A 17,239-nucleotide genomic window follows, 5' to 3' on the forward strand; every position below is an offset into this window, starting at 1 on the left:
TTGTCCAAGTCCAGCTCACCACTTACCCTTGCCTAGATTAAGTGCAGCAGCCTCCTAACTCCCTGCATCTAGTCTTGCACCCTCAGATTCATTCTCTAATTGCGTCCAGGGTGATCTTTCCAAAATACAAACATATATTCACCCATTCAACACACATTTACTCAATGCTTACCAGTTAGTGAACAAAGTAAACATGTAGTTCCTTGCTCTCATGAAGAAAACAGTGGCATAGACAATAAACAAAGTTTATATATATTTCAAAATAAGTGCTTTGAACAAAAAGAATAGGTTGCTCTAAGACACAATAATAATAAAAGAAGATGGTGACTATTTTATATCACTTGTCAACAAAGATGGAGTTATTTCTTTAACAGGATAGAACTAAAATATTGGTCATTGGCATGTAAGTTTGGAGACACGGTGATAAGAATTAAAGCACTCTAAAGCATCCCTACTGTTTAGACAAAGATACAGGTGTTGAATCACTTTAGACATTGGTAAGCATATATAGTAAAATGTCCCAAAAAAGCTATTAAAAAAAGAAATGGAATAGAATAGAAAGAGAACATTCAAACCATTAGCTAAATACCTCTACAATGATTAACGAAATGGAGTCAGTAGTTTAAAATCTTCCCACAAAATAAAAATATATCAAATGGTTTTAAAGGAGAGTTCTGCCAAACAGTCAAGGAATAACAGATCCTTTGAACTTATACAAACTTTTCCAGAGAAGAAAAAATGGAATACTCCCCAAGTTAGTATAATCTTGATACCAAAACCAACAAAGGCTACACAGGAAAGGAATTATTACAGGGTAGTCTCAGTCATGAGCAAGAATGTAAAAGTTAAAAAAAAAAAAGGGGGGAAACCAGATCTATATCTCTATATATGTATCTCATGACCAAATTGCACTTATCCCAAGAATGCAAGGTGATTTAACATTAGAAAATCTGCAAATGTTGGGTTAAAGGAGAAAACCAATACGACCAGCTTACAGATGCAGAAAAATCACTTAATGGGGCACCTGGCTGGCTCAGTGGATGGAACATGTGACTCTTGATCTCAGGGTTGTGAGTTTGAGCCCCACATTGGATGTAGAGACTATTTAAAAATTTTTTAAAAATCTTAAAAAGGGGGTGCCTGGGTGGCTCAGTAGGCTATATGACTGACTCTTGATTTCAGCTCAGGTCATGATCTCAGGGTCGTGAGATCAAGTCCAGCGTCAGGCTCCACACTGGGCATACAGCCTGCTTGAGATTCTCTCTCTCCTCCTTCCTCTTGCCCCTCCTCCCCAAAAGAAAAAAAAATCTTAAAAAAAGAAAAGAAAAATCACTTAATAAAATTCAACACCTATTCATGATTTAAAAAAAAATCTTAGGGGTGCCTGGGTGGCTCAGCTGGTTCAGCGACCAACTCTGGATTTCGGCTGGGGTCATGATCTCAGGGTCCTGGGATCGAGCCCCACATCAGGCTTCAAGCTTGGCAGGGAGTCGATTTGAGGATTCTCTCTCTCCCTCTCCTTTTGCCCCTCCCCCTGCATTCTCTCTCTCTCTCTCTCTAATAAATAAATAAATCTTTAAAAAATCTCAGCAAACCAAGAAAAAGGGAGTTTCTTAAACAATTAAAAGGTATCTAACAAGGAGCACCTGGGTGGTTTAGTCAGTTAAGCATCTGACTCTTGATCTCAGCTCAGGTCTTGATCTCAGGATTGTGAGTTCAAACCCCATGTTGGGCTCCATACTGGGCGTGGAGCCTTTTTTTTTTTTTTAAGGTATCTACTAAACCCCTGAAACAAACACTGTTTAAATTAATATTATAGGGGTGCCTGGGTGGCTCAGTCTGTTAAGCATCTGACTCTTAGTTTCAGCTCAGGTTGTGATCTCAGGTTCTTAAGATCGAGCCCCAAGCTGGGCTCTGTGCACTGGGCATGGAGTCTGCTTGAAGATTCTCTCTCCCTCTGCCCCTCCCACTCATGCTCTCTCTCTCTAAAATGAATAAATAAATATTAAAAAAAATAAATTAATATTATATTGTGAAAATGTTCCAACATACACAAATTGAGAGTGACTAGTATAATGAACTCCCAGGTACCCATCATATACCTATCATCCAGATATAACAATTACAAAATACAAACTTTATTCTTAATAGTAAAACATCAGAAGCATTCTCTTTAAAATCAGGACCAAGACAAATAGGCCCTTACTTATTTCAGCTTTGTACTGCAGGTCCAGCCAGTACAGCGGGAACAAAGGAAAAGTTAGAAGACTGGAAAGAAAGAAAGAAACCTTATTATCTACAGATGATACAACTGTCTATAAAAAAAACAAAAATAATCTATAGACACTATAGCATATGAAAAAAGGAGAATTCAGCAAGACTGATAAATAAGAGATTGATATTCTTAAAAATCCACTACAGGAAAAAGATAATAACTTAGAATAGCAACAGAAATAAGTAGGTACCAAAGAATAAATATGACAAAAGCTGTACAAGACCTGTATAGAAAAAAAATTATAAAAATTTTATTAAAAAACATTTTAAAAGACCTAAAAAATGGAGGAAAAAACTCTGCCCCTACATAGAAAGTCTCATTATTTTATTCTCAAACTCATCTACAGATTCAGAAGAATCATAATAAAAGTTCCATCAAATCTGTGTGACTTTGTGTTTTATAACTTGAAAAGCTTATTTTAAAATCTATATAGATGAATAGCATCCCAAAGAATAGCAAAGACACTTATGAAGAAAAATAGTAAGGTGGAGGAATTTGTCCTACCAGATAACAAAGTTTTATTACACAACTGTGGTAATTAAAGACAGTGAGGTAGGGGCTTAGGGTTCGATAAATTGGCTTAAAGTTAGAGAACTCTGCAGTCTGGAAACAGACCCATGCATGTATGGATGCAGTACTGATGGAGATGGCATTTCGGACCACTAGGCAAAAGACTAATCAATAATGGAACTTGGACGGGGCGGGGCGCCTGGGTGGCTCAGTCGGTTGGGTGTCTGCCTTCGGCTCAGGTCATGATCCCGGGGCCCTGGGATTGAGCCCTGCATCGGGCTCACTGCACAGTGGAGGGCCTGCTTCTCCCTCTCCCTCTGCCTGCCATTCTGACTATCTGTGCTCTCTCTCTAACTCTCTGACAAATAAATAAATAAAATCTAAAAAAAATAATAATAATAATGGAACTTGGACAACTGATTACCTGTATGGAAAAATTAAAAATTGGAGACCTACCTCACTCCATACACAAAAATCAACTCCTGTGAAAGGCAAGCTTTCAAAAATGTGTAGGAAAAAATATAAGTAACTTGAGAAGAGGAAGAATTTCTTAAGCATAAAACAGTAACTAAAAACATACTGACCATTTTTTAAAAAAAGAGTATGAGTTCAACTAGATTAAATTTAAGAATCAAAAGGCATTATAAAGAAAGTGAAGACAAGGCAAAAACAAGTATTTACAATATATATAACCATCAAATTGTAAATTTCCAACATATGGTAACAATTCTACAAATCAATAAGACAGACAGAAAACTGTGTATGTTTTTATAGGCAAAACTCATGCACAACCATTTCACAGAAGAGGAAACATGCAGAATGAAAAACCATATAAAAAGTTCAATCTCATTATTTATGAGGCAAATGCCGAGTAAGATCATAGTGAGACATCAATTTCACCTAACTAAAGTGGGTAAAACATAAGGATGTAGAATAATGAGAACTCCTAGATCCTGTTGGTGAGAGTGTGAATTGGTACAACCAGCACGCTACCTTTGTAAAGCTGAAAATGTGCATAACCTACAACCCAGCAGTTTGGGTCCAGAGAAACTTCTGCTTTCACCAAGAGGAGATATGCATAAGAATCTAAGTAGCAAAGGCGCCTGGGTGGCTCAGTCCGTTAAGGACCTGCCTTCAGGGGTGCCTGGGTGGCTCAGTCGTTAAGCGTCTGCCTTCAGCTCAGGTCATGATCCCAGGGTCCCGGGATTGAGTCCCACATTGGGCTCCCTGCTCAGCGGGAGGCCTGCTTCTCCCTCTCCCACTCCCCCTGCTTGTGTTCCCTCTCTTGCTATCTCTCTCTCTGTCAAATAAATAAATAAAATCTTAAAAAAAAAAAAAAAAAAGGACCTGCCTTCAGCTCAGGTCATGATCCCAGAGTCCTGGGATCAAGCCCTGCATCGGGCTCCTTGCTCAGCAAGGTAGCCTGCTTCTCCCTCTCCCTCTGCCCCTACTCATGTGCTCTCTCTCTTGCTCACTCTCTCTCTCTCTCAAATAATAAAATCTTAAAAAAAAAAAGAATCTAAGTAGCACTGTTTATTATTTTCAATATTCAAAATATTAAAACAACACTAACTCCATCCATAGAATAAAGTAGGAGATATATATATATAAATCTCAGAAACATGATATTTAGTGACAAAACAAGCTGCAGAAGAATGCATACAATATGAGTCTACATAATAAAAATATGCAAAAGTAAACTATATGGTTTAAGGGTACAATTATATATTTTAAACAATATAGAAAAGCAAGGGAATGGTAAACCCAAATTTCAAGATGGTAGTTACATCTAAGAGGAAAAAATAGGACTGGATTTTGAAGAAATACATTTTGAAAGAGTAAGTTAAAAACAAAACAGAACAAAAAACCAAGGTAAAAGTATATTCTCCCTCTTTTCCTTTTTTTTTTTTTTTGATAAACTAAATGGTAATAGGTGTTCATTATAGCGTTCTTCTTTATACCATACATTATAAATATTCTTTTATAATTATTTGTGTGATCTTACACAACCAATTTAGTCTCACTGTCCCTTATCTGTTTTCTCATCTGTAAATCTTAGAAAAACATTACCCACCTCTATACAGAAGTTGGGAGAAGAAATTGTTTAATATATATAAAATGCTTAGAGCAGTGGCTCAACTGAATGTGTACACATTCACTCACTGCCTATTTTCAGTGTGGTCCTTCTTACCTCAAATGTACTTAATATCTCCCAGACTAAAATTTTGTTTTATCCTCCCCAGAATAAACCTTCAATCTTCTATCAGGTTGGATACAGCCCAAATGGGCAGTCAGCTGACTGCTGTAAAGTTGAAGAAGATCTGGGAGACTTTTACCATCCTTTCAACATATCTTCCTTTTTTAAGCCCCACCTTCACATCCATGCCCAGAGGTTCCATGTGCCTCCAATTCCTAACCTCTGTGTGTCTATGTCTGTGTAAGAAAGAGCTTGAGAGACAGAAAGAATGTGGTATGCAGGTTAAATTGGTTTGCCTTTTGGGATTCTCTTAAATCGCTTTAGGATTTATCTTCCTAGGATGAACAAAGTCAGTTACCACTGGTCCCTAGGATTTCTAACTTCCCAAAATTTGTTTCTATTTTCTTCTCTCCTTTACTCTATGTCCTTATGGGTTTGTACCTTTTTTAAAAAATCCATTTATTATTGTTTTTGTGGGGTTAGTTGAGGAAACAGGTCAATGTGTGTGTGTAATCCACCTTCTTTAACCAGAAGCCAGGTCTCACTCTTAAACATGAGGCGGTATAGAATAGTGGTTTAAGGGGTGCCTGAGTGGCTCAGTGGGTTAAGCATCTGCCTTCAACTCAGGTCATGATCGCAGGGGCCTGGGATGGAGCCCCAAGTCCAGCTCCCTGCTCAGGGGCCAGACTGCGCCTCCCTTTCTCTCTCCCTCTGCCACGCCCCCTGCTCATGTTCTCTTGTGCCAGTGCACACTCTCTCTGTCAAATAAAGAAATAAAATCTTTAAAATTTTTTTTTAAAAAAGGAAAGATAATTAGAAGAACCATTCATTAGGTCCTACATCTGAACAATAAAAGATCCAGCTGAGGAAGGAGGAGGGGAAAAAATGGAGAAGAAATCATCAAAGATCCAATACAAAAAACTTCTCATAAGTAAAGGGCACGAGTGCCCAGAAAGAGGCCATTCTGTGCTCAGCACACTGAGACCACTTAAAAAAACAAAAACAAAACAAAACAAAAACTCGCATAAGAGCACAAATTTCAAAATTTTAGGGGAAAAAAAGAGAGCTTAGATCTTGCTCTCACACTGTCTGTTTTATATGAGGGCAGTGACAATGTCCACCCTCCTCACTGACACGTTCAGTGCCAAACGCATAGCCTGGAAAAGAGTAGGGGCCCTAATAATTGCTGACTCAATTTTTGTCATTTCCAAAATCCACCAGCTCCTCCATACCGTCTCGGAAATCCCTCATGATTTACGGTAGGCATTTCAGAGCTGGAAAAGTCGTTGCATCGACTAGACGGATGAATCCCAAAATGAATCCCAAATATCGTCCAGATTTTTCATCGCGCTTAGAAGGAAAGGCCTCGGGGTCTGGAGGCGCTATATTTGTGTGCGACCTGAGGATCTTCAACGCCCTCACCAGAAATTCACTGACCACCAGCCACGGGGCTGGGACGCACGTAAGAGGCACTTCGGTGACAAGTGCGAAACAGTCCTTTCCCTCGAGTTCATGGTTGAAGGGGGAGACCAACAGGAAAAAAAATTACCACAGCCTCCCGACAACCAGTTGTTCCCCACTCTTGAGCTCATTTTCCACACAGCTTCAAAATATCATTTCAAACTGAACACAGGTTACACCACTTGCCTGGTTGGAGTCCTTCAATGGCTCCCCTGGGCCCTCACGATTAAAGACCACCGAGTTCCGGGCTGGCCTCAAGCAGCCCCGCACCTCTCGCTTCGCAGAGCTCCCGCGCGCCATGGCGTCCTCTCACGTCCGCACACCGCCGCAGCTGTGCCAGGTCGCCCAACCGGGATCTGATTGGTGAGCGAGGAGGAAGGACTGAGCATGCGCGGCCTAGCTCCACCCCATTCCCTAATTCCCGCCGCTCCGGTCTCGTGAAAGCTTGATTTTTTTGCATCCCCCCTCACCCCACCCCATTCTAGTGAGGTGCCATTGATACGCAATAAGCTGCGTATATTTGAAGTGTGCAATCCGATGAGTTTTGATGTAAGCATACACAGGCGAATCTGTCACCACAATCCAGATAATGAATGTATCTTATCACCCTCAAAAGTCTCCTCCTGCCCCTTTGTAATGCTGCCTCTAATTCCTGCTGGCCTCCCTGCCACCCCAACACTGATCTGCTTCCTGTCACCATACGTTTTCATTTCCATTTTCTAGTATTTTATATAACCAGAAAAAATTCCTTTTTTGGCTGCTTCTTTCACTTGCCATAATTATTTCGCTATTCACCCATCTTGTATCAATATTCCCCACTTTTAATGCTGAATAGTATTCCATTACATGGATATATGACCATTTGTTTATTCATTCACACATTGATGGATATTTGGGTTGTTTTCAGTTTTAGGTCATTAGAAATAAAACAGCTATGATGAAAACACTAAATCAAAAATACATATGCACCCCTATGTTTATTGCAACATTACTTACAATAGCCAAATTATGGAAGCAACCCAAGTGTTCATCCATAGAAGAATGGATAAAGAGGATGTGGTTATACAATGGAATATTACTCAGCCATAAAAAAGAATGAAATCTTGCCATTTGCAACAAAATGGATGGATCTGGAGGGCATAATGCTAAGTGAAATAAGTCAGAGAAAGAAAAAATACCATAAGATTTCACTCATATGTGGAATTTAAGAAGGAAAACAAAGAAAAAAGAGAAAAACAAACAAAACCCAGACTCTTAAATATAGAGAACAAACTGGTGGTGAAATAGGGTGGGTGGGTGAAATAGGTGAAGGAGATTAGGAGTACACTTATCTTGATGAGCACCAAGTGACATACAGAACTGTTGAATCACTATATTTACACCTGAAACTAATATAACACTGTACCTTAATTGTACTGGAATTAAAAACAACAACAACAAACAAACAAAAAGCTATGAATATTTGCCTACAAGTCTTTTGGACATTTGCTTGAGTAAACATCTAGGAATGGAATGGCTAGATCTTTTTTTTTTTTTTTTTAAGATTTCATTTATTTATTTGACAGAGAGACCCAGCGAGAGAGGGAACACAAGCAGGGGGAGTGGGAGAGGGAGAAGCAAGCTTCCTGCTGAGCAGGGATTCCAATGCGGGGCTCGATCCCAGGACCCTGGGATTATGACCTGAGCTGAAGGCAGACGCTTAACGACTGAGCCACCCAGGCACCCCGGAATGGCTGGATCTTAATGCAGGTGCATAACTTTTAACAAGATCTTTTTTTTTTTAAGATTTTTATTTATTTATTTGAGAGAGAGAGAGCAGGAGGAGGAGCAGAGGGAGAGGGACGAGCAGACTCCACGCTGAGAGCAGAGCCTGATACAGGGCTTGACCCCATGACCCTGAGATCATGACCTGAGCCGAAATCAAGAGTCAGATGCTTAACAGACTGAGCCACCCGGGTGCCCTACTTTTAAAGAAAATCATAAAGAAATTTTTAAGAAGCAGCCAAACTGTTTTCCAAATGATTGCATTATTTTACATTCTCACCAGAAGTGTGTGAGGATTTTAGGTGCTCCACATCTTCCCAAACACTTGGTATGCTCAGTCTTTCTAATTTTAGTATTCTAGTGGGAGTGTGGTGGTATCTCATTGTGGTTTCAATTTACACTTTCCTAATGACAAATTATGTTTAGCATCTTTTCAAGTGCTTATTTGCTACTTGTATATTTTCTTAGGTGAAGTGTCTGTTCAAATCTTTTAGCCATTTTTAAATTGGGTTATCTGTCTTGTTAAACTATAAGAATTCCTCATATATTCTAGATACAAGTCCTTTAGCAGATATATGCTTTGCAAATATTTTCTTTAGGTTATGGCTTGCCTCTTCGTTTTTATAGCAATGTCTTTTGAAGAGCAAAAGAATTTTAATTTCCATGGAATCCAATTTATTTACATTTTTTGTTTTTTTTTTTTTAAGATTTTATTTATTTATTTGACAGAGAGAGACAGCAAGAGAGGGAACACAAGCAGGGGGGAGTGAGAGAGGGAGAAGCAGGCTTCCCAAGGAGCAGGGAGCCTGATGCGGGACTCGATCCCAGGACTCTAGGATCATGACCTGAGCCGAAGGCAGACGCTTAACGACTGAGCCACCAGGCACCCTTATATTTTGTTTTAAAAATCTTTGCCAAGGGCTACCTGGCTGGCTCAGTTGGTGGAGCATGCAACTCTTGATCTCAGGGTTGTTGGTTCAAGCCCCATGTTGGATGTAGAGGTTACTTAAAATCTTTTAAAAAAAAATCTTTGTCAAATGCCAGGTCACTAAGGTTTTCTTCCGGAAGTTTAATAGTTTTAGAAGTTTTTAGCTTTTACATTTAGGTCTATGATCCATTTTGAGCTATTTTTTGTATATAGTGAGAAATAAAGGTCAAGGTTCTTCTTCTTCTTCTTCTTTTTTTCCAATAGTCTATACAATTGTTGAAAAGATTGCCCCCATTAAATTGTCCTGGCACTTGTGTTGAAAACCAATTGGAAAAAAAAAAAAAAAAGGCGCCTGGGTGGCTCAATCATTAAGCATCTGCCTTCAGCTCGGGTCATGATCCCAGGGTCCTGGGATCAAGCCCCACATCAGGCTCCCTGCTCTGCGGGAAGCCTGCTTCTCCCTCTCCCTCCCCCTGCTTGTGTTCCCTCTCTCACTGTGTGTCTCTCTGTCAAATAAATAAAATATTAAAAAAAAAAAAAGAAAACAATTGGCCGTATATATATATGGGTCTCTTTCTGTTTCATGTATCTCTCTCTCTATCTTGATGCCAATACCGCACTGTCTTGATTATTGCACCTTTATAATGTCTCAAGATCAGGTATTGTACTAGTTTTCTATTGTGCATAAAAATTATCACAAATTTGGAGGCTTAAAATAACATATATTTATTTTCTCAATTCTCTGTGGGTCAGGAGTCCAGGCATAGCTTAGCTAGGTCCTCTGCTTAAGCAGCATCTCACAGGGTGCAAAGTATAGGCCAGGGCTGGGTTCTCATCTAGAGGCTTGACTAGGAAAAAAAATCTACTTTCCTGCTTCTGTGCTCGTTAGCTGCATTCAGTTCATTGCAGCTGTATAACCAAGAGCTTCCATTTTTTGTTGGCTAGCAGCTAGAGGCCACCATGGGCTCCTAGAGGCCCCTCACAATTCCTTGCCACCTGGGCTTTCCTAACATATTTAAAAGCAGTGGGGGGGGGGGTGGTAGTGAGAGAGGCAGAGAGAGAAGCATTTTAGAGTGAGTCTGCTAGCAAGACAGAGTCTTATATAACTTAATGTAAATCACAAAATGACATCCCATCACCTTTGCAATGTTTTATTGGTTTGAAGCAAGCTATAGGTCTTATCCATACTCAAGGGGAGGGGATTATACAAAGACCTGAACATGAGGAGCTAGGGATCATAGGACCATCTTAGAATCCATTGTCCACAGGTAGCATAAGTTCTCCAACAATGTTTTCTCTCTTTTTTTTTTAATTTTTTTAAAAAATTTTATTTATTTGACAGAGAGAGACACAGCGAGAGAGGGAACACAGCAGGGGGAGTGGGAGAGGGAGAAGCAGGCTTCCCGCTGAGCAGGGAGCCCGATGCGGGGCTTGATCCCAGGACCCCGGGATCATGACCTGAGCCGAAGGCAGACACTTAATGACTGAGCCACCCAGGCGCCCCTCCAACAATGTTTTTCTTTTCAAAATTGTTTTTGGCTCTTTTAGGTCCTTTGCATTTCAATCTAAATTTTAGAATCAGCTGTAAATTTCTACCAAAAGCCTGCCAAGTTTTGACTGGGATAGTGTTAGAGCTATAAAATGATTTGAGTACACATAACACCTTGAGTCTTTTAAGTCTTCTGATCCATGATAATAATATATCTCTTTATTTATGAAGGCCTTCTTTAATTTCCACCATCAATATTTTCTAGTTTTCAATGTACAGATCTAGCACATCTTTTCATCTTTTTTTCAAATTTATCCCTAAGCATTTTATATTTTTGACGATGTTCAAATGGGATTTTTTTTAAAGATTTTTTATTTATTTATTTGACAGAGAGAGACACAGCGAGAGAGAGAACACAAGCAGGGGGAGTGGGGAAGGGAGAAGCAGGCTTCCCACCGAGCAGGGAGCCCGATGCGGGGCTCGATCCCAGGATCCTAGGATCATGATCTGAGCCGAAGGCAGACGCTTAACGACTGAGCCACCCAGGCGCCCTAAATGGGATTTTTTTTTTAATTTCAATTTTATTCTAAAGTTTATAATCACTAAACTTGGAAAAGTAGACTCTTTCCTTGTGTGGAAAACCAAGGTTGTCCTGTGCTTGCTGTGAAGGTAAGCATGTTAAATAAAGGGCAATGTTAGCACTCCCATTTGTTCTCACTTCTCAGCAAGGCCTCTTATCTAAGTCTTACCAGCAATAAAGCTGACACCTTACTCTTTGTCCAACTATGTGATATCTATGTCCATCTTTCAGGTGGTTCTGAACTGGTGTAGGGAAGAGGGTATGATATATTAACCCCCTAAAACATCAACGTCTCCTCCATCTGACTGGTGAAACCTACTTGTGTTTCAAAACTCAGCTCAAGGCTTCCTGCCTTCATGACAACTTCTGATATTCCCTCCTATGTGTCCCTGTTGCACTTCCTGTGGTATATGTGGCAACCCTTAGCTGCTCTCCTTTTTTGACATAGCCTTCCCTTTCCTCCTCCTCCTCCCCCTCCTCTAAGCATATAAAAGTCTCAAAAGCATGAAAAACAAAACTCTCAAAAGCATAAAGAAACACCGAACTTTATTTATCTTTGTAGCCCCAGTGCTTAACACAATGTCAGGCAAGCAGTAGGTATTCAATAAATGTCTGCCAAATGAATTATTATGACTGCAAAATGACATGACTTCAGTTTTGAAAAAGAAAAGCTATTCGTTATGTAATAGTGAAATGATAGAATACAAAATCCTATATGCATTAAGATTACAACTATATAGAAATGTGTGTGCCTTGAAAGGTAATATTTGAAATAAATTGCCATGGTGTGTGGTATCTTTTTTAACAAGAATTTTAGGGGCGCCTGGGTGGCTCAGTCGTTAAGTGTCTGCCTTCGGCTCGGGTCATGATCTCAGGGTCCTGGGGTTGAGCCCCACATCCGGCTCCCTGTTCAGCAGGAAGCCTGCTTCTCCCTCTCCCACTCCCCCTGCTTGTGTTCCCTCTCTCGCTGTGTCTCTCTCTGTGTCAAATAAATAAACAAAATCTTTAAAAAAAAGAATTTTAAAACTTTCTATTATTCCTAATGTCAGAATTGCCACATACACACACACACACACACACACACAGAGGCTTGGGGGTGGGGGATTAATGTCACAAAGGACACTGAGACTCTGAGGGCAGCCAAGTGAAGGCAATTGGAGAAAGCAAGATTAAACATAAGAGAAACCAAACCAAGTTCAAATGACAACCAAGTCTAGGGGCCAGAAGCAGGGTCAAGGAAAGAGATCAGAGAGACTCGAGTTCAGAATTAGATAAGACAGGATCACTGGGAGAGCAAAATTTAGGGTGGAGCAGTGTTCAAGTATTACTTCCTTAAATATCTGTGGTAATCTGAGGGTTTCATGTGTGTAACATACATTAAAGAACATCTACTATATGTCAGACGCTATGTGCCAATTTCACAAAAATGAATAAGACAAAGTACCAAGCAGGCTAAATATAAAGATACCTAGGCCCTTTTATAGTAAAAGTATTGAAAATAAAAAAGAAAGAGAAGATACTAAAAGCAGCCAGAGGAAAAAAGGCAGTTACCTACTATATTAGGAATCTCCCGAGAAATAGAACTAATGGAAGATATACAGAGAGAGATATAAATACAGGCATTATATGTATAATAGGAACTATATATATTATAGGAATTGTATATATGATAGGAATGTAGGGCTCATACAGTTGTAGAGGCCCAAAAGTCCTACAATGTGCCCTGTGCAAGCTGAAGAACCAGTCTGAGCTTAAAGCCTTGAGAACCAGAGGCCACTGGTGTAAGTCCCCAGAATCAGGAACTCCTATGTCCAAGAATGTCTTAGCTCAAGAAGAAAGAGAGGAAATTTGCTGTTCTTTGTCTTTTTGTTCTGTTTGGACCCTGAATATATTGGATGATGCCTGCCCACATTGCTGAGTACAGATTTATTTACTCATTCTACTGATTCAAATGCTGACTCTTTCAGAAACACCCTTAAGACACACCATGAAATAATGTTTTACCAGCTATCTCGGCATCCCTAGTCCAGTCAAATTGACACATAAAATTAACCACCACAGCTTTTATAGCTGAATTCCCAACAGAACAATGGAAGCTAGAAGACAATAGAATAACATCTTCACAACTGAAAGAAAAAACTCATCAAAGTATATATTACCGATCAAAGTTGTCCTTCAAAAATTAAATGGCACAGGGGCGCCTGGGTGGCTCAGTCATTAAGCGTCTGCCTTCGACTCAGGTCATGATCCCAGAGTCCTGGGATCGAGCCCCGCATCGGGCTCCCTGCTCTGCCGGAAGCCTGCTTCTCCCTCTCCCACTCCCCCTGCTTGTGTTCCCTCTCTTGCTGTGTCTCTCTGTCAAATAAATAAATAAAATCTTTTAAAAAAATTAAATGGCACAATTCAAAAATGGACAAAGGACTAGAATAGACATTTATCCAAAGAAGATATACAAAGCACATGAGAGGATGCTCGACAATCACTAATCATTAAGGAAATACAAGTCAAAACCACAATGAGATGCTATTTCATACTCATTAGGATAGCCGTTATTTAAGAAACAAAGAAAACAAAAAGAGAAAATAACAAGTGTCCCCAATAAGGATGAAATGGAGAAGTTGGAGTGAGAAATAGAGAAACGAGGTAGAGAGATTGGGACCCTTGTGCACTGCTGGTGGGAATGTAAAATGGTCCATGTGCTGTGGGAAATAGTATGGTAGTTCCTCAAAAAATTAAACACAGAATTACCATCTGATCCAGCAACTTCACTTCTGGGTATATATCTAAAATAATTGAAAGCAGGGTCTCAAAGAGATATTTGTACAACCATGTTCATAGCAACATTATGCACAATAACCAAAAAGGAGAAGCAACCCAACTGTCTACAACCTGGCTAATGGATGGTGGTATATTCCTACAATGGAGTATTACACAGCAATAAAAAACGAACACATTTCTATTATGTGCAAGAACACGGATAGGTATCACAAACACATAACTGAGAAAAAGAAGCCAGAAACAAAAGAGTACACTCTGAATGATCCCATTTATATGAACTCCAAAACAAGAAGAACTATCTAAGTCAAGACAGTGATTATCTTTGGGGAGAGTGGGCTCAGGTAACGACTAGGAAGGGGTCTTCAGGAGCTTCGGGGGCACAGGTAAACTTGTGTTTTTAAATATGGGTCAGAGTTACATGAATGTGTTTGCTTTGTGAAAATTTGAGCTACATACCCTTAAGACCTGGATACTTTACTATATTATACTCCAAAAAGTTACAGAAGACTATATAGTATGGCTTCCTCCCTCTCCCAGTTTTTCCTACTTGTACATTGGATCTCATTCCCTCCTACTTCCTTCCAGTTCTCCCTTCAACATGCATCTTTTCTCTTTCCAATATTGCCAATTTTTCCCTCTCCACTGACTCTTTGCCTAGTGTGTAAATGTGCTCAAATCTCTATTCTGAAAAATGAACATACTTCTCACTCCAGGCAACATCAGAATTCATTTCCCCCCATACATCCAATCTGCTAGCTAGAAGGTATATTCTATAGATTCTTCAGATCTCTGTGCTTGGGCTTCTGTTCCCTCCACCCTCAGATGGTGCTCCCACCAGGTGACCCCACCAGGGTCACCCATGACCTCCGTGCTACAAATGTCAATGGACACTTTTCAGATTTTGTCTTGCAATGTGATATTGGATAGTTGATCATTTCCTTCTTTGTTGCTTACACCTAAGTGCTTCCAAGATTTTACATATATTATCTCATTTAATACTTAAAACCCCAGGATGAAAGTACTAGTACTTTCTATTTTATGAATGAGAAAATTGAGGTTAGAAGAAGTTAAGTAACTTGTCTAGTGTCATACAGCAACTTCCTATCCTATGTATATTTAGTGAAATGCTCTTTTCCTTTGATTTCTAGGACAACTGGTTCTCTTTCATTTCTTTGTGCATTTCTTATTCCCCTTCGGATGTGCTTCTTCCTGTGTCTACCCTTTAAATATTTGTCTTTCCTGGGAATCCATATTTCTCATTTCTTCTTGCCCTGAATAATCTCCCTGAACACATGTATGAATGGTTTTCATCACCACCTATATACTGATGGCTCCCAAACTCTTCCTCCAGTCTGCATGCACTGCTTTCAAATCCAGTTTGTCCCAAACTGAACTTAAAACCTTCCTCCTTCTCAAAAATCACAAATTTGCTGCTTCTTCTGTGTTCATTCTCTCAGTGGCATTATTATCTATTGGGCTATGCCAGCCAGAAATCTGAGAGTCCTAAGGAATCTGCCTTCTTCCTCTCACTCTCTATGTCCACTTTCAACAAGTTCTACTTTTTCTACTTTCCGAATATCTCTTCTGTTCATTCCTTCTCTCCAACTGCACTATCACTGCTCAAGTACAAGCCTCATCATCTATTGCTTGGGCTATTACAATAAAACTCTGACTTCCCTTCAGCAAAACTTCAGCTTCAACCTACTCGAAGCACTGTTGCTGGCATAACGGACTCAAATCAGACTGCGTTATAGCCCTGCATGTGTGGATAAACTCTACCCGCCCCCCCTTAGCATGCCGTTCAAGTCCTGTTCTGTCAGGAACTAGTGCTTGCCTCCATCATCCAACCTATCATCCCCTCTTCCTCCCTCACCCTTTATAATCTAAGAGTACTAAAATCACTTGTAATTCATCCAAATAAGTCATGATCTCTTTTTTCTCTTGTGACTTTGCCCATGACAAGAATTCTTAGAATGCCTTCTTTCACCTTGTTCATTTATAAAACTTGTATTTTTTCTTTATGGGTCAGCTCAGTCATCACTTCCTCAAAGAAGCCTTCCTTTATCCCCCACCTGGGTTAGGAAACTCTCCAAGTGATCCCATGGTTCCATGTGTATATTTCTCATGGCACTTAACTCTCAAAGCTACCTTGTTACATGTGTGGCCCCAAGTTTACAAATGAACCTTTCCACGGCCAGAACTTGTGTCTTTCATCTTTATGGTTCCTACTGCATAATAGGAGCTCCAGAAATGTTTGTTAAACTAATTTATTTTCTTCTCCAGTCAACTTGTAATATAGTTGCTACTTTCCTCATCTGCCTTTGTCTCTTTTCTCCTTAAATATTTGCCACTAGCCTCTGGAGAATAAAGTCAACATAGAGGAAATTCGAGCCAAGAGATGGAGAAAGAGAGAGGCATATGGATTGTAACGGTACTGATCAGTCTGTGTCTCCCTTACTTGCTGGCCATACCCCCTCACACACACACACACACACACACACACTCTCACAGGCATGGACACACGAGTCATTCCTAGCTGGTGCACATCCCCCAGTGACTGATTCAAGGATGGACATGAACATGACACACATGGTGGGGGACAAGGCGGGAAGGTCATTTAGACTCACCTGAAACACACAAAAAAATGAGATTCCTGTAAGAGATATTCAATCACCCAAAGGAGGAAGAAGGGAAAGCATTTGGATAGACAAAACTTGTAGTTACCACAATCTACTGTAAAGGGATAGTGTGTTTAGCAACCCCTTATCCTCTCCTTGTCCACCCGGCAAACTCCTACTCACCTATCCCCAAATTCACCACCACTGTAAAATCCTTCCTGACTCCCCATAGCTGAAGTTGTTTCCCTTTCTAAGTTCCCATCATTTTGTGCTCAACCGCAGGGGTAGTAACTAGACAGGCCTGGGTTCAATGCCAGCTATGCCATCCAGAAACTGTGTTATTTAACCCCTTTGAAATGGGCTCCTCATCTTTAAAAAGGGGATACCATTATCAACCTCAGAGGACTGTCGCTGGGATTAAAGACGTCAATATAAATTGACTGGTTATACTAGGCACTCGGGCAATGTTAATCTCACTGCCTCCCTGCCCCATGCCATATTCGAATGAACTCTTTGAAGGATTAAGATTTTATTCTTCTGGGACCCTGGGTGGCTCAGTTGGTTAAGCGTCTGCCTTTGGTTTGGGTCATGATCCCAGGGTCTTGGGATCGAGTTCCGCATGGGGCTCCCTGCTCAGCG

The sequence above is a fragment of the Phoca vitulina genome, unplaced genomic scaffold (genome assembly GCF_004348235.1).
Source record: "Phoca vitulina isolate PV1807 unplaced genomic scaffold, GSC_HSeal_1.0 scaffold2, whole genome shotgun sequence".
Taxonomy (NCBI): Eukaryota; Metazoa; Chordata; class Mammalia; order Carnivora; family Phocidae; genus Phoca; species Phoca vitulina.